This window comes from Amblyomma maculatum, chromosome 4, assembly GCF_055883805.1.
Source record: "Amblyomma maculatum isolate TAMU_Amacu chromosome 4, ASM5588380v1, whole genome shotgun sequence".
Taxonomy (NCBI): domain Eukaryota; kingdom Metazoa; phylum Arthropoda; class Arachnida; order Ixodida; family Ixodidae; genus Amblyomma; species Amblyomma maculatum.
Window position 1 is genome coordinate 48,988,178 of NC_139347.1, and position 24,182 is coordinate 49,012,359.

General features: G+C 48.8%; 1 protein-coding gene across 3 annotated transcripts in view; it reads left to right on the forward strand.

Annotated features, from left to right (window-relative positions):
* The window catches only part of LOC146190950 (uncharacterized), a 193,290-nt gene that overhangs the window by 59,731 nt on the left and 109,377 nt on the right, over window positions 1–24,182 (forward strand). The window contains exons 2-3 of one of the 3 annotated variants that reach the window (XM_084601352.1): window positions 1,805–1,894; window positions 6,999–7,121. The exons of 1 other annotated variant lie outside the window; for it this stretch is intronic. The gene's annotated coding sequence lies outside the window, so the exon portion shown is untranslated. The remainder of the gene's footprint in view (window positions 1–1,804; window positions 1,895–6,998; window positions 7,122–24,182) is intronic. One more of the 3 variants, XM_084601351.1, reaches the window with a different exon arrangement.

Sequence of the window (24,182 nt, forward strand, 5' to 3'; positions counted from 1 at the left end):
CATGATGCGCCACTTTTCAAATTTTTAACTCCCTCTTCTCTACTGAAGCGAGAATATGGAGAGAGTGTTCTGAAGAAAATCAGCCGGTCTCTCAGACATGTAAAACTGTAACTTATCCTACGTTTTCTGTAACTTACGATACGTTTCCTTCGTAACAATGTGATACCCAAGATTGAGCGATTTCCGCGTATAACTAAACGATGACATTTTGAATAAATGTATGAGTGAGCACTATGCGTCTTCTCTCGTCCTTGTGTCGGTGAGCTATTTCTCCTTGACATTACGTTAGGCTGACGCCGACCGCGCATCGGCGCACAGGCGTGATTTACGGGGAACTCGCTGCATGCCGGAGGAGGCACCTCCATTTCGGGTAAGGCGCCCACATTGGTGGATGCCTGGGCAAAAGCACGAGAGACGGTTAGGTGGAGGAGGAGGGAGAGTGGGGAGGCACGTGTCGTGCTGATCTCCGTCATTCCGCGCTCGCTACCACAACTGGGACACGCGGCCGAGATCGGAGCCAGAGATGCCTCGTTCCACTCGGGACGCTCGCGTACATCGCGACGATGCCTCGCGAAATGCGTCGGCGGCAGAGCACACGCGAGAGATTGGATTTGCACGACGCACCCGCACGCACGCGCAGCCAGGCTGCTGTCTTTCCTTGTTTATGTGCGACCGGTGCTGCGTTTTCCCTCGGATAGTCAGTGTGCTTCGTATACACTGATTTTCTTTTTTTCCTCTGCATCTGACGACGACGCCGTCTTGGCTGCGATCTCAATGACGCCTCTCTAAGCAGCAGCGCGCGGGATATGTGCAGTAGACGTGCGTCGCGTGATTTGGACGAGCCTGCTTCCGGGCGCGCCTTGGCTTGCATACGTAGCTTTAGACTTTTGTGTTGCGGCTTCTACTCTGCCTTTTCGTGTCGCCCCGCATAGATATCACGTACCTTGCGAGCGCAATGGTAAAGCCGCTCGCTGATGAAGGCAGCGTTGGCGGGTCGGCTTTGTCGCGGAGCTTTTAAAGCTGGCGGAATGCACAATATCTGGACGTGCCGCAGCCGATGTTCGCCGAGGCTTCGTTGGTTATTGTAAGAAAAAAAAAAAAAGAGAACAGATGGCAAAGGAGCTGGAAAAGCGACTATTCGCTGCTAGAAATGCTTGTTTAAATTCATCTTTACATAGGAAGGCGAATCACGTTATGCACTGTGAAGTGCCGCTTTGGCGTTTCGCTCGGCACACTACCCCATGTTGTCTTGAAAGGAAACACTGGCGGCAGTATTGGTAGGCAACAGGAAAAAAAAAAAAAAAAGGAAGAAACAAAACGGTATACTCTCGGTTTTTCAGCGTGAATGCACGGAGATAAGTAAACTTGCAGTCCATTCAACTGTATTGATGTATTTATCGATAAAAAAATATAGTCGCTTTGCTTTGTTGTGTTAACCTGTTAGCGGCATATTTATTGTCTTATATGCGTACACGTATTCGACACACGCCTATGATTTTCACTTCACAAGTCGTGGCTGCTGCCGAGTCTTTGCTCGATTTGTCTTATTTACTCCTGTGCACATCTGAAGTGAGTATCCAATGGAAACGAACGGTAACTGGCTGCGAAGAAAAAATCTGCCTGCAATAAGGCTATATTTTAAATTTCCGGGGCGATGCTTTGACATGCGTCGTGTAAAGTGGGCACCGTGGAATGATACAAACGCTTATCACCTGCCGAAGATTAACCACACTTTTTAACCTGAACGACTGTTTGTGTAGACGCATGTTTTTGTAACATTCTTTTCTTGTTGTTTGTTCCGCAGAATGCTTCGATTTGGGCCAATCCTGCATGCTGTTGGCTGCTAGCACTTCGGATACACTTACTACAGAGAACAACGCCCCACTAATTCGAGGTCAGTGCCCAAAGATTACCACCATTGACCAGTCGCCAAAAAGGCCTTCTGTTCGTCACCTTTTTTTTTTGCTTTTTTTTTGTATTATTGTATGTGACGTCCGGTAATCTGAATTATTCATTCATACCCATACGTCTAAAGAACCGAGCTGTGAAACTCAGTGGTATTGTATACTATGCAAGCCAGCGCTTTGTTACGCTGTAGATTACTTTGTAGATCATAGCAGTCTATTTTTGAAAACCTTCAAACGATTGCTTGTGCACGAACTGTGCAGGGGCAAATGGCAGTAAACTCGACGAAAGTTCAATATAGAAGTGCAGATCGACGGAGTTGGTCGTGAGAGGAGACAACATCAGAGGGATCGGCGTATTCACGACACGCAAGACCGTCGGCGAAGGTATCGCGCGGGATGTTTAGGCCTAATTGGAAGGAACAGTGCCGAGATTCGTGAGATATCGTTCCTCATTACCACACAAACGCAGGAAACTGCGGAAGCGCTTAACAAGAAACACGATTCGGAGCCTTTGTGCGTAGAGCAGCGACAGCCGTGTTAGCCGGCTCGAAGCAGCACAGGGAGTAGGTACAGCGTATTGACTCGGTGAGCGCTACGAAAGAAAAGAACAAAAAAAAAAAAAAAATAACCATGGCCCGACGATGACTGTGCAGTGAGAATTTCTCCAGCGGCGAGCTTGTTATAGCGAGGCAGGCATGCTTCGGCGACCCGGACATGCAAAATAGCGCGGGCGGCGTCGCCAGGCCGTGGCCGTGAGTGGAGTGCGTCTGAGAGACGTGTAGACGGTACCCGGTGAAGCGTGGACAGCGGCCGCATCTCCGGTGTCCCTTTGTCTCTGTCCGCGGCCATCGTCGTCCCACGCGCTCTGCCCACAAAGCCGCCGCCGTGTGTACCGAGCTGCGGCCGGTTCACGACCCTTCTGCGGAAACAGCCCGCGCGGGGTTCTGCATGGCGGCGTTTGCTCGGGCCTTTGTGCGGCAAACTTTCTTCGTGAGAACTATCTATAGGCGAGAGCCGCTTCTGCGGGCGCACCATGCAACAACCTGCTCCTCCTTTGTTGTACGTGCACGTGCGGCGCGCGTCAGGCGGCGATAATAAAGTCGCTCGCGCACTTGATGTGTCAACGCGGATGAAAGCAGATCAGCGATGCGCTGAAGCGAATCCGCTTTGTGCGTGTTCAGCTTCGCCTGGAACAAGTTCACGGACTCTATCGGGAGATGGGGAGTGCACTGAGCGAAGAGCATAATCAAAGCTACACATTATGGTTCGGCTTTGTTCTTCGTGGCTAGCCAGGTGGGAGAGGTTATGCACTTCAACAAAGAAAGCCTATACCCACCTGCAGAAGCTATAGCATATGCCTGTAAAACGACCTGGCTGTTATTAACGCGGTAGACTTAAAGATCCCATTGTACTGAAATTCTGGCATCGGTGTCTTGAGCGAAAAATCGCGGACATAACTATGGCAGGTGTTACTCGGCAGGTGATGCAGCTGAGCGCTGATTCATCGATGGTTTGTGTGACGTAACGGTACCCCTTGCGGTCGCAAAGTTGGAAGGAGCTGGCAACCTGGGATGATCATTTGAGATGACTTTGAGGGATAGGAACAACCTTTCTAGAGCTCTTGGATGCAGATTCAAGCAAGCTACTCCATAGGCCACACAACCACGTGGTTACGGCTTGGTTAAAGCGGTACTTTATGTCTGTGTAGGGTGGGCAAATACGACCGGCAGCTGTGAATGACGTGGTATTTACCACGCCATCCCTGGTTTGAATCTCACCTGCCGGGTGTGGTTACCTGCTCGTGTACTGCCTCTGAAAACATCTACTGAAGTGATACCGCAGGTGATTTCCTACTTTTCATAACCTTGATATATAACATGAGACATTCCAATAAGCTTTCGCTGGCTTCTATTGACTGTTCACTTCCTCCTTGAGTACCGCGATGAGCCTTATATTCTCTACCATACTCTACTCAACTGGAACGTCAGTGTTCTGGTATATGGCTACCTTTGGACCCTCTGAGTGCTGTTTCAGCAACATTTCGCATGTTTGAATATAACTTATTCATGACGCATTCATGACTAGGAGAATAAGATTGGGATGGAGCGCATTTCGAAGGTACTCAAACATTATGACTAGCATCTTACCGGTATCACTCAAGAGGAAAGTATACAACAGTTGCATCTTACTTGTACTCACCTATGTGGCTGAAACATGGAGGTTAACAAAAAGGGTTCTACTTAAGTTGATAACGCAGAGGGCCATGGAACGGAAAATGGTAGGTGTAACGTTAAGAAATAAGAAGAGTGGGTCAGAGAAATAACTCAAGTTACTGATATTCTAGTCGAAATTAAGAAGAAATGGGCATGGGCAGGACATGTAGTTCGAAAAGAGGATAATCGATGGTCTCTAAGAGTAACCAACTGGATTCCAAGGGAAGGTAAGCGTAGCAGGGGGCGGCAGAAAATTAGGTGGGCGGATGAGGTTAAGAAGCTCGCAGGGGTCAAGTGGATGCAGCTAGCACAGAACCGGGTTAAGTGGAGAAATATGGGAGAGGCCTTCGCCCTGCAGTGGGTATAATCAGGCTGATGATGATGATGATATTAATGACGTATAAGATGGTGCATAGCATATGGAATCTGAAATGTAACTTGTGTGATGCTACTCTCGAAACCTTACATGGCTGCAGCCACTAGCGGCAATAAATTACCTCTGACACGGAGGTAATTCTTCCGTACTCGATATTTTATCCCTGGTCTGCATGATTCCCTTCTCCTTTGGTGTGAAATCCTACTTGGAAGCTTGGAATTTATGTCATTAACAGTTCCTTGGGGAGACAAAAGCATATTGTGCCGTGTATCCACATGGAAACAGAAAAAAAAAAGCGGAAAAAAACCTGGGAGACAATTTCTTGCCATCTTCGCCTTGGCACGTTATTTTGTGACGTCGCTAAGCCCGCCAGCCAGACAGTGCCCGACCATGGCACTTGCAAATATCACCCAACAGAGCGATGCTCGAGATTTTTTACTCACTACGCTCGCACATCAAAGCCTTTCATGGGCGCTTCCATTTCATTGAGCGCACTATGTCCAATATGCATTTAAAGTCGCGCAAAAACATTCCCTCAGGAGTACACGGCCATAAAGCTGATAATTCTTTGTTTACCTTTCGCCGGGTGCCCCTAAATATGCCCCAGCAACTAGCTCAAGTTGCTACCTTAGCACTGCAATTGGCCGAGAACTCACCGCTGGAATAACCGTAGAGTGGAAAGCTTCGCTTCAGCAGTTCTTGTGCAAGAAGCATACTCTGCCTGATGCGAACGATCCATTGTAGCTTTCGGCCGCGAAGTGCAAATACAACCGTGTCCTTAACTTTTCGTAACAATACGCTGCATTCCTTACTGTGTCTCGTGTTATTTCATCGTTATATTCGTAAAACTTCTCCTTTGACAGCGCTGGGTACCCTCAAACACGTAGACAAATTTCCGGGTGTGACAAGACAAATAGAGGACACGAAAAGTTAAAGAAAACTGGCTTTAAATTCGAAGGTAAACTGAAATTGACGTTCCGCATAGATAACATGACGCAATAGATGCGCGTAACGAGGCACACGAGCCAGAGAATGTTTTTTTTTTTTTTTCGCTTTCGTGGGTGGTATTTAAAACAAAACAAAAAGGGAGAGGACAGAAAAGAAAAGTCTTACGTGCCCTGCTCTCTAGTGTTCAATTCAATCACAGCTCGTGAATCTCGCGGCGGCAGTATAACTTGCCTCCTCCTTCTCCTCCGTTCCCTGCCTTTGTGATGGCGAAGGCCGGAATCGCGCTTTAGAGTTGCAGCGGCGCGAGTCCGCCCATGCGGCGTCGCGAGTCAGTGCCTGCGTTCCCAAAGAAAGCGAGAAGCTAAAATGGCTCATATGCCGCGCCGGATTCGGCTCGGCGCGTACTGCGGTGCGGACAGAATGGAAACAATTTCCCGAGGAGCCCCCGCAGCTCGCCCGCGCCGTATACCTCCTCCGAGGTCCATCCGAAGATTCGAGGAGGAGAGATGGAAGATGCAGAGGGCAGAAATTGCTTCGACCCGCGGGGGTCCACGTAATAGGTGCTCCTCGCCACGCTTCAAAGGAGCCCCCTTGAGGTGGAGTCCTGGATGGGGTCCGACTTCTTCTCGTCTTGGCTTCCTTCTGCCTGCATGCTGACTAGCGGTATAAATGCATACGTGTATATAAAAAAGGAGCACCCCTTATGGCTGCCGAGAAACCGGTTTGAGCTAGCGCGCCCACAATTGTGTCGAGTGTCTTCAGAGGCTGGACCATCTCGCTGGTTCAGCGCAGTGCGTGTGGACGCTTGCCGAAGATATTGGCGCCGCACTGTCGCCCCGTAGGCATGCTCGATGTATTTGCAAGCGCATCGTTGCCTCTGCTACAGGCTGCGTCCGAACTGCATCGTTTTTGGTGACCAAAAGGAACAAACTACCTGTTACGCCAGGGTTGAGACTGTAAGTTCTTGACGCTATATGCGCACTATCAGCTTGTCCGCAACATATGTTGAGGATAAGCTGATCGTATGTACATAATGGGCTTTCGCCGTGCGAGGCGGACTTATTGTTGTCCGATGGCGGAACGAATCACTGCCACATCGGCGTAACTATTTGGGCCATGACCCCTTTTCCCAAGCATTTCACCCGAGAAGAGCCGAGCACCATGCCGGGGGAAAGCGTGTACCCATTGAAAAGCCGGTGGGTACCCGGTGGCACCAGGGATCGAACCCGGTACCTCCCGAATGCGAGGCAGATGCTTATACGATCGTATGTTGTTCCGCGGCAACTTATCCTCGCTAAAATGTGCAGAAAAAGCGCACAAGTTCAGCCACGGCTTGACTCGAGCTGCGGCGGCGCTTGAGTCCCGCCATGGTTCAGCTCACTTTTAGGTCGCTCTGGGAAGGTGGCGATGCAGTGATTATTCCCACTAGTGAAAATCTTTGTCGAATTTTGAGCGAGCTGATTGATGCTCTCATTCACATCCTTTATAGCTATTCGCATCGAATGTGTTCTGCGAAAAGTGCAACGTCTTTAGCTGTTTCACTGCACTGCGCAGGGATGCAGCCTCCGTACGAACCACACTTTGGGCAGCACTGCGGCCAACTATTGGGACAGAGTAACCGCTGTTTTAGCTCTCTCCACCGCGGCCGCGTCTTCAGACTCCTCCCATGTGCGTGAGGTGAGCAGCCGTTGAAAAAGCGCGCCTTTGTGATGCAAGTGCCGGCGGCGCGTAGTGCTCCGTCAGCCTACGAGGCGGGTGATCGCCTCCCCCCCCCCCCTCTCCCTTCCTCTCCGGGACCCCGGCCCGCGGGCTGTGGGAGGGGAAGCTGCCAGGACCCTCCACCTTGGCTGGCGAAAATCCGGTATCGCATTCTTGCCGACTGCTTCGCCAAGAGGAAAGGCGTTGGAGCGCGCGTGGGTCTCATAAGTCACGAGCCGGTCCGATAGGTGCGCTGTCGGCCCTTCGGCCTGCTTCTTTGTCCCGGGTTTCTCGCTCGAGGGTCTCCTCCTCAGCGGGCAGGTAGAAGGGCCGAGAGACGTAGTGAAAGGAAGAGATCGCCTGTGTAGAATCGATGCCGAGAAGCGGCGGCGGACAGAAGGCGAAGGGAAAAGAATGCAGTTGTAGCTCGCCGTAACGAGACGACTTGAAACGAAGTAACGAGCATAGCGAAAAAAAAAAACAAAAACAAAAAAACAAACAAAACGAAAACAAACCAACTACCTTTTACGACATTTCCCCATTGACAACTATGTATGTTTCGTTTTAAAGAAGCAAACGGTTTTTTTAAATCAAAATAGCAACTTTTTTAAAATCGCCATGCTTCTCCACACGGCCCTTCAAAAAGATAAAGGAGCCTACAGCATACAGCGGCTGTCCTTGGGGCTGTAATTGCCCCATGGCGTCCACCATAGTACATGCGTCTCGTCGGAACATTAAACCCATAATACCAGACACCACCAAACAGAAGCTCGAAAACAAAGTCGTCTTGAAGAAAAAAGCGAGGCAACTGTAGTTCTTGATGCGAAACTTCGCAAAAATGATCGTTCCGCCATATTTTACAGCTCAATATCACCAAAAAAAAAAAAAAAAAGAACTTCCCGATCGGAGCATCACTGCAAGCAGCCACATTTTTGTCGGTAAAGCATAGACACAGGAGGAGGAGGAATAACTTTATTTTGTGTCCGGCAGGGTTTAACACGACCGGGCCTATGTCATGAACATTAACATCTACAGGGCGATGTTTTTCCAAAGCATGCGTGCCAAGGAATGTATTTACCGATTTAAAAATTGGTGTTCAGCCAAAATAAATGCTTGTAAGCGTGTGTTCTTCTGACATACATTTAATAGAGGAACTGGGAAGTATCACATACGCGGCCACTCTGCGCTGCCAGTTCAGAGGGCTTCTCCTTCGCTTTGCGCCTATTTCGTAAGCGCAAAATTTGTCCGATGGATGGCATTCTCTTCTAACGTCACACAAAAAAGTCGACGCCCTTGCATCCCACCTCCATAAAGGCTAACCAGATACCGCTCGTATATAATAGTAGTTAGGAATACTGTTGCAAAGAGCATGGTGCATTGTTTTCGCAGAAGGAAAAGAGGACTGTTTCACAAATCTTTCGCTTACTGCCTGGAAATCGATGTCTAGAGTCTGTTTGGGACTATCGCTGCTTTCTACGCTGCCGCATTTTCCTTTCAAGCTCAGAGGTAGGAATTTTTTTTCTTAGCCCTACACCATGAGGAGTGGTACGGGGGTTTATATAATGTCAGACTTGCACATTATCATAATATTAATGATTTCGAGAAAAGCCTCTTCTTTGCTTGTCTTGGGCCATGCTGATTTAGCTGAGTGTGGATGATTCGGCATATTAGTGTACATAGTGTTTAATTTCGTCTAAATTAGGTTTTGTCCGCCTCACGCAAATAAATGATATCTGACGTAGCGTCCTTATAGACGATAACAATAGATAACCTATCGTATAATAAATATCAACTCGACTCGCCAAGGTAGCTCACGTAATGCAACTGCACCAGCTATTTGAAGGTAATAAAATTAGGGATAGCAATGTTCATGTGTGGGTGAGAATGGTGCGTCCCTTTTGTGTATTTTTGCTGCCCGGAATAACAGAGACTGTTAAATTAAAAAAAAAAAAAAACAGATTTAAACCGGCGTCTAAAAAGTGCTTACATGTGGCTTTGCGAAGGCACATGTTAAAACGCGACCAGAATTTTGCGTTCAGAACAATGCGAGAATGTTCTGAGTGCACGCACATTCTCGCCTGCAGTGAAACTACTGATTTCATTTTTCGGGGCAAGAACAAATACTTAATGAATTATCGCAGCTTTTAATCAGGGTTATTGTAGTCACACAACACTTAATCTCTCATTCACTCACTCCTTCTCTCAGTGACTGATTTATCGACTTCCGCGGTTTCAAGGCACCGAAGCTTGATATCCAGTGATATCGATGCTGTTCAACAGGCCGAATTCGCTTGCGTGTCATGACTATTTGCATTCTCATACTTGTTGCTCTTTATTGATGCCATTTTCTTGTATTTATTCCTTTTCTTATTTTTTTGTTACTACGGCTGTAATAGGAACATTTTTAACAAAAGAGCTTCGCTTTCAGTTGCATTGATTCATTCACCTCTTTAGTCATTCGAACTATATGCAGTCACCCGTTCAAGATATGCTGTGTCAGTTATCAAATGAACGGTGAAGTATGAGTGGCCCCATTTACTAGTCATCTTACGCAACGAACTGAGCATTGTGGAATGCGTTATTGCAACATTGTGAAATTTTATTCCAGTACTAGCGGCGCTTCATTCCGAAGACCGCGAAGAAACGGGATTGATTTGCTGCATGCGGTATAAATGTTTTTGCAGAATCCTCTCCTTACGTCTCTTGCTTCTTTCGTAAGTGAGCATTGAGCTCCGTTCCCTGTTCAGGCTCACTAAACGCCTGCAGTGGGGTTTTCGAAAATTCTATCTAAAGGGACAAGTGAATTTGCATGTTTGATACTGGACCGCTCTCCGCACCGAAACTTTTTTTCGACCGGGCGGGAATCATCCCTAATTTATTGACTCTGATTGAAGATGCTCAGGAAACCGTCGCAGCACCGAAAGGAAGCGAGAAAGAACAACGCGATGACGTAACACGAGCGGCGCAGTCGCTATGACGACAGCGAAAGGAACGCATCGAAGCGTTTCCGCTGACCCCGTAGCATCGACCACAGATGAATTCACAGGTGACAGCATAATATATGGGCCAGCGGCCGGGCAGGAAGGCGATCTCAAATAGAAAAGGGAAGTTTATAAACTAACGGTGTCATTCGGAAATACACGCAGCGCAGATACCGAAGAAGGTCCCTCGGTGTTCCCTTCTCCTCCTCACCATTTTTCCCCTTTTCCATCGTCGCCGTCTGGTGAGAAGAGAAACGGCTTCGCGAGTGGCCCGATGCCCCTAGGCGCGAGCAGCGTGTCGACCACGGCAGAAAGAGAATAAAGCCGATTTTGCATGTCGTGTGCGCGGCCGGCGACTTTCTCCCTCTGCGCTGCAGATTGTTCTTGCTCCATCGTGTCCCTTCATCGTGCGCTGGCGGCGCGGCGAGCCGGGGTAAATTCCCGGGGAATTCTCGGCATCCGCCTCCAAGCAAGCGAGCACACGCTGAACAGCTAGGCGTGTGCTTTGTATACCCCTCTCCGCCATCCCCCATGCTTGTGCTCAGTTGCCGCGCGTGCACACCGGCCCAAACTTCGTTCTTGAGCAGCCCCCACGTTTTTCTTTGTCTTTTTATTTCAATGGCAGCGCACGGCGACAGTCGATATTATGCAAATCAGTGTCCGAGCGGCGATTTCCATAAATCACCGGCGGGAGCGCGGCGACGCCGCCACCGCTGGGCTGTGCTGCCGCCGTGGCGCAGGTTCGCCAGACTGCGTGCGCCGAACGAGAGACAATTTACATATTGCCCTAAATCGATATTGATGGCACTCGTCGCCTATGCGCCGCTGAAAGGAAGGGGACAAAACAGCGGAGCCACTACCCTTTCTTTCCCTCCCCTGTTTATGTTCACGCCCCGTCCGGGCTCTGTTCTTTGCCGCTATGCTCGTAAACTCAGCAAGGCAAAATCTCAAAGCGAGACATGATGCGATGTTGACTGGCAGCTGGGAAAATGGTCAGCGATGGCGCTTCGTCATCAGCAACACTGCAGTGGTAAACGCGTGCGGCAGGCTGTACAATGGTGAACGAAAAGAATTCAGCTTGGGCAGGATGTAGAGAAAAAGTACCGAGGAAAATTTAGGCTCTCTTTTACAAACTAGCAAATTTTATTTCTTGTTTTCGTGCTCTCTTCGCACTGCTTTTTCGCCGGGAGAGGAGCGTTAAGGACAAAGATGCCGAGCGCGTGGCTTGCGTAGAAATTTACATTGTTCGATTCAGGTTTATGTGACACTGTCATCTCGTCGTGACCAGGAACGACGCAGCCCTTAGAATACATTTTCGAGTGGGGCCGTTCTGTCTTAACTCCTGTTGCAGAATATGAATAAAAATGAGCTAACTTAGACGAAACACTTCTGGATTTTCCGGCGTTTTCTTCAAAGCTGACCTTAACATTACGCCCGGCCGTACATTGAGGTCATCGGGCTCAGTGCGTGATGCGTTCGACTACGTGATATCAAAGCCGAAATTTGGGGCGGCCACTTTTCGATGCGGGCGAAACACTAAAGACACGTGTGGGCTGTGCGAAGTCAGTACGGGTCAAAATTTTCGAGCAGTAGAAATTAGTCCGGAGTTCCCGCTGATATGAGAAGATCTAATTACTCTAAATTACAGCTCCGCATATTGCACACCGCTATCCGTTTCTACCTACGTCACCTCCCAGTTACTATAGCCTGCCCTAACTGCCCTATATATCGCATGCAAGCCTAGAACATCCCTTTTACACATTTCCAGTCAAGCGCCGCCCATCCTGCACTGCATGGTTGACTCTGTATCATTCAGAGGATCAACTGATCCCCTTGGAACAGACTCTTTCTTCACTTAGCGACAAAGACACAGTTGCCACGGTAAAGTACTTTTTCTCTCTCTCCTATCCGGCGTCTCTTTCTCTGCTCTGTATTTCCCTCCATCTGTCATCCTTTCCCTCATGGTGTCGTTGAGGCTTCCACCGAGAGTGATACAGGTACTTCGCTTTTCCTTTGCTCGAAGTTTATCAATATTTCAAATAGGCTGTTCTTGAGAAAGGAAAAACGAAGTACTTCTCTTACTTATCGTTGTACACCTAAACCGTACCGTTGAGGAAGGGTTGAGGTGAAAGAAGAAGTGGTGCAGAGAGCTGCGGAAAAGTAACGAGGACACTTAAGCTTCTCCTTGAGATTCTGTGCCTTTTACAAAGCCGTTGCATTGAGAGAATTTCAAAACAAAAGTTCTTGTTTAAATTATTGAAAATTTCATAATAATTATTACTGTAACATCAGTGCACATTTCAAACACACGCTATAAGTCATACCCACCGCAAAGTGCTCACAATAGGTGCCCTTCTAACACGTTTTGTACCAGCGAGATTTCCTGGCCTATGCTCTGCGTGCCCTCCTTGCTTGCAGAGGGCCTGGGTGCGAATCTCAATGGTGACAAATTCTTAAACAAATAAGTTAGTGCATGTACGCGAAAGATGAACCGCGAGGGGAGCCAGAGAATCGGAGCCAATGACGCTGTCATATCATGCACTCGAAGGCGGAGCTTAAGTGTCCATATCGTTTTTCGTGACCGCGTCGGCGATGATTGTATTTCGGCGGAGTGAGCTACATAAGCTAATGCACGATAATTTAGACCGCCTGCATATTTTTTAGCGAGCGCCATTGGCCGCAAAGTCGAATTTTTGCTGTGGCGGTGGCCGAGCCGGGGCCGCACCGCTCCTACATCACGTCTGGCGAGCTAGATTAGTGGTGTAGTACTGACTGATGGCTAACTAACCACTAACCAGTACTAATGACTAACTAGTTACTAACCAGTACTAATGACTAACTAGTCACTAACTAGTATTAATTAGTCATTAGTAATGAGTGACTGGCTATGACATCATCACGCAAAGCAGCAATGGGGGCTAGTTGGTTTACGATCTCAAAAATTTTCGCGCTACGATATAATGCTTTCTTGTTTATCTGTTTATATCGTAGCGCGAAAATTCTTGAAATGAGACATCGTCACATGGTGACGTCATGACGTCATATCCGGTCATGACGTCTCCAGGGGATTCACGCATATACGAAGTTGACCCCGCCGGGCGTTCGATCCAGGCGTCAGTGCGGCGCCATTCATTTTTCGCTTCTTCGAATGCCGCACCACACAGCATATAGAAGCAGACTCAGTGCAGCAGGCATCAGCGGCGTTTTAAATTGGTTTACAGAAAGAAAAGACGCAGTATCTGTCAGAATTCTCCGCTGACGCCTTAACCGAGTCATAAAGAAAAAGGAGAAAGGTGTGAGCGAAAATAGAGAGAAAGAGGTGCCGGTAGTGGAGGGCTTCAGACTACAGCGCAACAGACGCTTTCGCCTCATTGCACTTTAGTGGTCTAAAGTGCCCCCTATGGCATAAATAAAGCTGTCTCTGATATCATACCATGAATGACCACAATAAACTCAGCCAGTGAAACGTACCTCTCAGGTATATCCTGGCATAGCTGAGCTAAGCTGCGCCATTTCTTTACCGCGCACTGCCATCGCGCAGTGCACTGATGCCTTTTGTGTTCCGCCTCCATCGAAACACAGCTGCTATGGTTGGGTTCGAACCCCGCATTCAGTCTGTAGGCGAGCGTCTCCACAGCCATGGCTATATACAAAAGCACATGGATTCTGTTCTTGCGACTGAAGGAAGAATGGAAAGTGCACGGGCTTGCCAATCGTGTAGTGCCTAGAAGAATGTTCTAGGCATTACACCAACTGGCTCTGGCTGAGCCACATCCGCTGCCTATGCGCACAGAGGAAAATTGAGAGAGATGAAAGACTGAGAGACGGCGCGTCGCAACAGCCTGCTTCCGCCCAAGCGGCGAGTACGGCGACGGCTTTAATGAAAGATACACCTGTGCAAGGCGAGCGCCGAAGGCTCCTAGGTCGCATCCCTGGTGGTCCAGGAGGAACCACCATCCCCCCTCCCCCTCCCACCACCCCAACACGGACGCACGCACGCAAAGACGTAAGGAAACACACACACGCGTACGTACGTACGTTCGTATGCACGCACACACAAACACGTACACACACACACACACACACACACACACACACACACACACACACACACACACACACACACACACACACACACACACACACACACACACGCACACGCACACGCACACGCACACGCACACGCACGCACACACACACACACACACACACACACACACACACACACACACGCACACGCACACGCACACGCACACACACACACACACACACACACACACACACACACACACACACACACACACGCACACGCACACGCACACGCACACGCACACGCACACACACATGCGCGCGCGCGCGAATGCGAACTACACCGCGGATGCATCTCCACGCCCTGAGCTGCGGCGCAAATTTTCGCCGCCGGCGAGCAAATGACCCGCGAAAGACTGGTCGCCCTTCGGCGTCAGCTGCTGCTCGGCAGCGAGAGGGCGGCGGCGATCTCTGCGTTCGTCGCGCCGATCGAGTGGGATGCGGACGAGCGAAAGAGCGCATGTAGGTACACACACTACGCCGCCCACCTTTTGGCGCGTCTATCTCCGGAATGCAGTCGCTGGAACGCCCGCCGTAAAGGCGCATTCCGCGCACGGCGGCCGCCTTGTCGCTGGGCCGAGATGTCGAGCTAAGCGGCGCTGTGCTGATGCACGGCGTGGGTGGAGCAGCTCGGCGCCGGAAATACGGTTTGCGCGGCTCCCGTGATCACTCGCTGAGAGAGATACCGGTATCGAGCAGAGGGGGTGCGATATATATATATCGAGAGCACGGTGGGTATACGTAAGCCTCTACTGGCGGGCCAGTCTCTGGAGTAACTCGGGATTACGAAGCTGCCGTTATTGGTGAGTGGGATGATCGCCAGTCGAAATTTTCATTACGCTAGCGCTTCCGAGATCTTTCCTAGATGCAATACTGCCGAGAGAAAGGCATTGCAGGAGACACCATCCACGATTATCTAATGCAGCACTAAAGATGATGACATGAGCGGCATTCAGATTATTTATGTAATGGGTAACTGATTTTAATAAAAATATGGGATGCATTTAATGAAATTTAGCCTGGGAAGGGCGTGGACAACGTGGGAAGGTATCGCGGCAAGGGCGTGAAAGGTGGGCGGAAAGAGAGAGAGAGAGAGAGAGAGAGAGAGAGAGAGAGACGTAGGCGCAATCAAGAGGATTGTAGGCTAAGAAAGTTGCGGTCGAAGTAGTATAGAGACCGAAAAAAGTTATGGGCTAAAACCCTGCTATCCTGGTGCCGTTGACGTCTGCGTGAGATGCTGCACGCAAAAAATATGCATATAGAGATGCTTCTGCCGCAACCGTTCGCAGCGAAGGAGGTTGTACGATACTTGAGCGGCAAGTGGCATGAAAGAAAAATCAAAAGAAAAGAAAAACTGCTTAGGCCAGGCCAGCAGTAATCACGTGCAGAGATAAAATCTGACAGATATTTAACTTCGACTCTGGCGGTATTTCATTTTGATATATTGCTCGAATCGGTTTCTTTTAACGCTGCAGTCCTTCGAGACCGCAATGCGCAAACGGTTTTCAGGCACCGCCAGACGTCCGCAGGGGCTCTCCTGTGTTTGATTTCTTTCTTTTAATTTTTCTTAGTTGATGTATTGGATTTTAGTTCCTCTGCACTCGCCTCATGTTTGTTCTTTTTTTTTTTTTTTTCATTATCAGGCGTCTCACGTCCTGACACTACTCCTGAATGATAGTAGTCAGACCTTTTTCATATCCGCTTTAGCTCGCCCAACTTCCAATATCTCGGCAGAAGAACCTTTCTCCCGGGCACGGTAAATGCGCACCTAAAAGGATGCGGCCGAACGCATAGTGCGATCGATTTGTGAGAGTGACTTCGATTTGCCTCTGGCAGCAACAATGGCTGGCTCGTCGGAGCGTGAAATTGTCTGTTATCTCTCCTTCAGGCTCTCTTTGTAATGGTGCTTCGCTCCCCCTTTCTCCTCTGCCTCCGTCGGTCCCGACACCGGCTGTCGTCGTCTTGCCGAGCTTCGATTTGAACCCGGCATTATCGCGCTCACTGGAAGCCATATCACGTGCATGGCCTCTTCATTCGATCCCGGTGCTTCATGAGCCTGGAGCGTTCTTCTGCTTTATAGCCGTTATTTCGGGCTCATCTAAATTCTTGCGAGAGAGATAGAAACGAGCCGACCTGTTGATTCAGACGTTAGCTCTCGCATGCAAGAGGTGGCGAAGCCGTCTACGGGGTTACATTTAAAAACACTTAATTCTATCTAGCACCTGGGATATAGCCAAAATTTTTCGTGACAGCTAATTGTACTCGGATTCGAACCCTACCGCGGCGGCTGCGTTTCGATGGAGGCGAAAAGAAGAGGCGTCCGTGTGCTGTGCGATGTTAGCGCACGTTAAAGATTCCCAGGTAGTCAAAATTACTCCGTAGCCCTCCACTACGGCTCCTAATTCTCTCTTTCCACTTTTACTCCCACCTTCCTCCTTCCCTTACGGCGCGGCTCAGGTGTCCACAGAAAAAAGTGTGACAGATACTGCGCCTTTCCTTTCCTGTGAACCAATTATTATATTATTAAAATTTAGACTGGTCACAATGTACTCTCCTGAAAGCACTTGAGTGACCTTGTAAACCAAAACATTTCCAGATTTTTCATGTCTTGTAATACAGTGCAGCTGGGGCGTCAGCTGTGTTATACACTTTCGAACCCGCTTCTGGCTTAGTGGAGGAGCACTGAGGATATGCTGCACTAGATAGCTCACGATTAAAGGGCTTACAGTTGTGAGGAATACGAAAGGGAACGCACCTTGGGCATTCGTTTACTGATTGCTCCATATTGATGTATAACAAGCAGAGTTTTTTTTTTCTCTTTTATAACCAAATTTTCTGATGGCGTATAAAATGGAAAAGTAATTCTAAAATATACTTGCCATATTGTGCAAAATATATGTTCTCTCTCATATTGCTACCAATTATATTATCCAAATGCGGCTACCGTAGCCGGAATTCGATCCCATCGGTTTGAGCTAAGAGTAACCGCCGAACGCTGCAGGGCGGTTACCATGGCAGGTTTTCATATGCCTGTATATTCTACTTCCGAACATGGCATACGCTCTTGCGTTTGTCTGAATTCGTGGCGCACCTTCGTAGAGCGTCGCACATTTCCACTGGCATCGTCGCCGTGTTCGCACACAAGGCGAAATCAGCTCGCGCACACGCTTCTCCCGGCGGGTCTGGACGCGCGCTCGGCAGCCGGCGGCGAAGAAGAAGAGCGTAGATCGATGGCGGGCCGCTTTTGTTGTGGCGTGAGCTCACATATTTACGAGGCGACGTCTAAGCTCGCCGCGTGCGCGCGTGCCCTCGCAAATTGCGCGCCATTGTTTCCGAGTGTCGGCGGCGACGTTCGGCCCACAATGCCAGCAGCGGCGAGCACTCCCCCCCCCCCCCCCCCCCTCTCTCTCTCTTCACACGACGACGCCCGCCACCGTGTTGCTCCGAGCGCTTACTTTCCCCGTCTCTTACTCTTCGTCGACGAGGGCCTCGTGTGCCGAGCGTGACTCGAAAACGCGTACTCGTCGCGCTTCCAGCGCTTCCAACCCCCCGCTCTTTATCGTCGCGCACGCGACGCGGAAGGGGATCTTCAACAATTCTTCTTTCTTTTCCTTCGGCCTTTTACCTGGTTTCACCTTGTCCGAGCACTCGGTGCAGTGTTGCTGAAAGCTGCGGTGGTGTGCCGAAGTGATGAGCAGTTTAGTGCATGGAGGCTGATTACGCAAAGGACGCGCTGTTCCACTCTCGTTAAGGATATAACGTAGAAAAGAGTTTACTCTTTGTTACTGTAATTAACCGCTCGTAATTAACAGCGCATCTTTGTAATAGCCTCAAGAGAAAACATGGTTCTAGGGGATTATATTACGCACCATGCTTTGGAAAGAGGAAGACTTATTTTCCCTTATTTTCGAACCGTTGCTCCGCTAAGATGTTGATCACACGCCGAGGCAGGGTGGTTTATGGCGCTGCATATGAAAAGTCGATGCTAAGAGGACTGAATAAAGGTAATGAAAGCGTTACATGATCATAGAATGCGTCTTTCATAATTCTAAGTTGCCGGATAGTTTGGGCTGTAAAAAAAAAATAAACATTTCTAGTACGAAAGCACTCGTTGTGATCTAGCTGCAAAACCCCAGTCCTGTGTGAGGCTTGACCTTGAATTGAGCTCGTCTCCCTAGCATAGCCAACACTCGAACGAAAATAGAAAAACCTCGTAGCAATACCGCCAAGCCAACAGTCGTACATATGTACTAGAATAGTCGCACTGCTTGTTTTACTGTCACTGTTTCGCGTAGTGAATTGCACGCGGTTGTCTGTGTCAGCTTCCATACCTGCGCAATATAAACAGCTATCGCATTGCCATCTTCATCTGCGTTAGCGGCGAGATACATTTCGGCTAATCCCAAAACCTGAGTGGGCAAACCCTAAATATAATTTTGCACATTTTAAAAATTGAAATTCATAAATTGAGCTATCTTGGTTTACACTTGGTCCACGCGCAAAATTTGAGTGTACCACCACCAAAACTTGAACTTGAATATATAGTATAGATTTCGGCTAACTCGAATTATGCTACGTCGACTTGCGGAGTCAAACCGCCTGTCATTATGGTTTTCCTGCTTTGGGGGTGAAACGTTTTGGTTAAAAAAGTCGGATATTTCTCGGTTGGCGTAATGTAATTGGGGGGCATGAGGCGTTTCTAACGAGTTCTTTCTCTCTCTTTATTTTTAATTTTCGCTCTCGCTAAACGGCGCTTTACTGCAAAACAAGGCCTCGCTTCTCACACAGTGCCTGCTCCGCCTCCCTGCTTACTGACGAGCGTGGCTTTGGCAGCACTGCACGAACACTTTGAACAGAGGTGAGCCTTCGGTCGGAAGGAATTCTCGTCGGTGTGCAGGTAGTGAGCGCGCGTGCAGGTGCGCTGATGCTGCCGGCAGCTCTAGCTACCTCCATCTGTTAATGGCTGGCGGTCGCAGTCCTCGACGTTTTCCCTCTTCGCTCTCGCTAGGCATCGCTGAGCCCGGTGCTAGGCTGCCGTTAATTAGCGAACCATTGTGTTCCGGACCCGGAGTGCTGATTGTTGTTTGTGTTCGGCCCCTCGTGCCGCCGAGTGAAGTTCGCGACTGGAGAGGGGAAGTGGCGAGCCGCAGCGGGGCGCACTCTCAAAGAGAAGCGTTTAATGTCGAAAGGACAAGGGCAGGGCACGACGACGAGTCGGCATTCCCGAGTCGGTGCTGCCAGGTCGGTGCTCGCTCGTGCAGGAAAACAAAGGAATAAGAAAGAAATGGAAAGAATGACATAGGGCGGAAAATAAAACCGGACTTTAGTAATTTGTTGCTTGTGAAACGAGGCGGCGTGATGCCCCAAAAGAAAGTCTTCATTAGCGGAACACGTACGCCCTGAAACAGCGCGGACGAGACGAGCTATGCACCACACAGACTGGGCGAATAACTCTTTTATTGACTCGTAGTAGCTGGGTCGTCGGAAAACTGTTGCGAAAGTACTCATGCAAGAATAATGAAGTGTGCCCCGTGTTCATGATCTCTCAGTTAATCTTTTAGCACGGCAGCGCTAAAATCCATGTTTTCCAGAAAGTCTGTCATCGAAGTTGTTTGTCGTCGTAAGATTGCAAGGGCGTTGCCGCAGACCGGGCCACAAGCTGCAGCTAGGTATCAGTTCTGTTTATCCACTGCACGGAAGCGCCCATAGAGATATAAATCAAATTTCGCGCCTCCGTTGTGACCACGTGGCGAAACCGAAACAGTGATAGGGCGGCTGCGTTGCCACAGACCTGGCTACACGCTGCAGGTAGGAATCACTTCTGTTTATCTTCGCAAGAAAGCAGCGCAATAAATTTCAAGCGCTTCTTGTAAGTCCTAGGAGGTGGCAGCACCTTCCAGTGAGCATGCATCGTCATTAGGGCGGAAAATTTCAAACCAAGGATTGAAACCGTACCGGTACGGCAAAAACCTTGCGGAACGGAAAACAGCCGCCGTACATTTACGGTAAAAACCCTGAAAGGGTTAAGGCTTGGTTATAGCGGGGCTCTATGTCGGCTGGTCTGCCATATAACGGGGTAGCGTATGGCATGTATTCCAGTGAGTATGCGCGATATAATACGGGAGCAAATTAGTAGGTTTGTGATTAGGCGGATAGAAAAGGGCATATGTAGTATGTGAACGAGGATCCGCAAAGGAATCCAAATGCAGACGCGATCAATTAACGCGCTGCCTACCTTTAAAACCGGAGCTTAACTATTCACACAGTCCTTTGTTTTTTTTCGTTTCTTTCAGTGCAGGGAGGTGCTCCCAAAGCATTCTTAGCCGCCTATTTGACTACGCTGGACTTAGGTGGGTGTTATTGTCCGAATAAAATAAAATTCCAGTAATACCTGAGCATGATAATACCCGTGATCAACCTGACTGCCACCGGGAATAGAGAAAAGGTCGAAGAGGCGCACTACACTCGGGTAAAGCTCTGGAACGAGCTGTATCCGAGTGTATACCCCCCCCTCTCCCCAATAAGATTCCCTCTAGACAATGGCGTCAGACGATTGTCAGGACGTCGAGGTTCATCCGGTTATATCCTACAACGTGCTATATCCCTACGGTGTAACGCTGTACCCGTGGAGTCAATAGGATATACGCGTCACAACGTCATGGTAATCGGCCAATCCGATTAACTGTTGGGCCGCTTCGCTCTTTGATAGCCTCGGATCTCTTTCAAGACATGTTGACGTCGAAGCAAAAGAACCAGTTTTGCGTAAGCCTTGTCCACTCGCAGCCAATCAAAACATGCGGCCACTCTGACTCATGGTATCAATATGGGCGCCATCTTTACGGAAAGCATCATATTACGAACCTAAGCAAAATTACTTTCACGCTGGAGCGAATGCAAATAACATAAATGCTAGCAGTTTATTCTTTAGCTAGACGATAACCATATGTGTTAAAGAAGAAAGGTGGACTAGTTTATAACTGTTGCCTGAAATTCAAAAATTAGCTCGCTGTCTGAATTCAAAACTTTGATATCATGAATCGTTCTCAAAAGTAAAAACATGAAAAAGGCGCTTCTGCCTTCGACCACGAACTCAGATGCCGTTGCAATCCTCTTCGATAGTTTTAAAGTAAGTTCCTCTATAGTCAGAATTAAACTTCGCACAAAGACATACAAAATAGTGTCGGCAAAAGGTCGGTGACTTGCATGCAGGTATATATATATATATATAGACTAGACTCTCCAGGCTTCCCTGCTGGCATTCATAAGCGCACGTCATCTTCCCTAAAGCTGGCGCACGGAAGACACCGAGCCGGTTCCTTTCGCAATCGGAAACACGGCTGGCTTTTGACGCGCCGACCCGACTCCTCCGGCGTCGTCATTTCGATTCCTTCCCAAAGTCGCCGGGAGTGAAATTCCGACACAGCACCGGGCAGAAGCCAAGGACGGAAGCATCTCCTCTCGCTTCCGTAACAGACGCACGCGACGACGACGACGGGCCTCCTTCTCTGCGGCGCGGCTTCGCCGAGCGCTATTTCCGCCAGGATGGGCTTTTTCTTCTACGGGAGGAAAAGGGAGATCCACGTCGGCGTCCACAGGAGAGGCTACAGATTCAATTTCTCGTTGTCTCCGAACGCGCTCCGCGAGCCTTCCTCGCCGCCTTCGCCGCCGCGCGCTTTGATCATCGTGCGGGCAGCCCGGCTGCCGTTGCCGCCGGGTCTCTTCCCTGGCCAGGCCAGATCTCTCCTCTCCGGAGCCGAGGTTTTTCGGCGGCCTGGCACTGTCTCGGCGAAATGCCTGCGCCGCAATCGATGTGACGCTTTCTCCCTTCTTGCCGCGGGGGCATCTCGGCGGCGTTTCCCCATTTTGTCCCGTCGCGAGGGCAGCGGAATTGGCTTCCCTGGCGGGATACCCACGCTCTGCCTCTAGCTGTGTGTGTCCTTCTCCCGCTCCTCATCGTCCGCCTCGCCCTCCAAGAAACGGCTGCCATTCGATTGCTTCCGCCGGCGACGTGCCATTAGAGCCTTACTGGCAGCACGTGGAAGCCGGGATGGCACCGGTGGCCTCCTTCTATTCCTGCCGAGTAGAGGAGAAGCTGTGCAGAGGAGCTCGCTGCGAATGAAACAAAAGCAACCGAGAGCGGAGAAAGGTACAAGCCTGGAGCCAGGTGTCGGGGCAGTAGTGGTTTGTGAGCTTTGCAACGGACTGCGATCGGCTTCCGGGACCCGTCAGAATTTACGAGCTATGTGACGGTTGCCAGGCCGCTTTCCTTGTCGAAGGTTTGCAGTGAAGTAATCTGTGCAGCTTGCACTGTTCTCCATAGCTGCAATGCAATGCGGCAATGCTGCTATCAACCAATACTGCTGTGAAAACATGCTGACGAATAATCGCTCCCTCATTACAAATATACTCCACGCTAGGGATTCCGCTAAACATTAGACCAGCTAATATCCTTCTTATTTTGTTTCGAAGTTTTTATATGCTGCTTGCGTGTGCAAATGTATCAAGCACTCCAAGAAATGATCAAAATATATATTACATTAAGCCGGTGTTAACGTCGGAAAGCAATAGCTGCTTCTTAGACGAAAGTAGACGGTTGAAAACTGGCGAAACGCTTGCAGGTAGCAATTGAGCCTTTTCTTCGTTGGCTTGTCGGAGCGGCTTCCTGATGTTTTAATCTCTTAGCCTGATTTGTTTCTCCAGTTTCCGCGCAAATTATACAATATGTGACTGGTTTCCTGCGACTTATTTTAATTTTAGTGAAGTCCTGGATCAATGCAGAAAGGACGAACGAAGAAACACGGTGATCAACCTACTCTTGATGTATTTTTTTTTTGTTTTTGTTTTCGCGATGGAAGCGAGCGCATTATTAAGTCACGAGCACTTATTTATAACTCGATTGCCAGAATGCACGCATCAACACCGTCATCGACTACAGGAACTAAAGAGCGGAACTCCATGAGCGCTGGACAAATGAACAGTGAGCATGCTCTCTCTTCAAGCCACTGCAGGAAAAAAAAAAAAGAAAAAAGATTAGCCTGTGTTTAACTGTTCATAAATCGATTAAGACGTACAAAAGCACTGTATATATGCCATGACTTTGCATAGTTTGGCATGGTTTCGCCTCGCGGTTTAGCACTGATAAGTGGGCACAGAGTTGAGAAAAGTGTTAACTCTCTACAATTGGCTTGGTTTTTGGTGAAATTAAAAGCGCAGTATCTGTCTCACTTCTCGTCGGACACTTACACGTATAATAAACGGCACACAATCGCAGGTGCTGTACGGTCCACAGTTAAAGGTAATAGAAGATCGCTGAGACTAAGCATTTTGCGAAGCCCTGCCGCCAACCATTTGCAAGAATGGACGGCACCAAGTGCATGCTCGGGATGATCAGTCGGCCGTGCTTACTGCGCATGCATATAGTACGATCATTTGTCGCTGGCTCTCTTGCTTTGTAAAGCGCGGCAGGAACGCGGCCTCATGTTCTCTTTAACAATGGATACTACTGTACATACGTCGTCGGTTGGAAGAAGTTCTTATACATGCAGATTAGAAAGGAGAAGAAGAAAAAGATTTACTTCCATAAAAGGCACAGTTTTAGGGTGGAATTAAGGAAAAATGTTGCAACTTGACTCAAACCGTCTTGTGCCACAGGTAGCAGCAAAAATATATGCTATCGTAAAGGGCATAACGCTATGTTAGGAGACGAAGAAACAACAAAACATCTCATCGGCATGTTTTGAACAAAGAACACGGAAATAGGAAAATAAAACATCCTTTTACAATGTCTGAAAAACAAAATAGATGGTACAAAGATTATACTTAGAAAGATCCGAAATGCTTTAATGAAGTATATTTAAAACTGGAGCTAAGATCAACAATATCGAGGATTAGGCTATTTAGTAATTTAGATAGAGCGTAGCGAAACATTTGCATTCAATAGATGGCATGAACCAATGTTCAGGGAACTTTT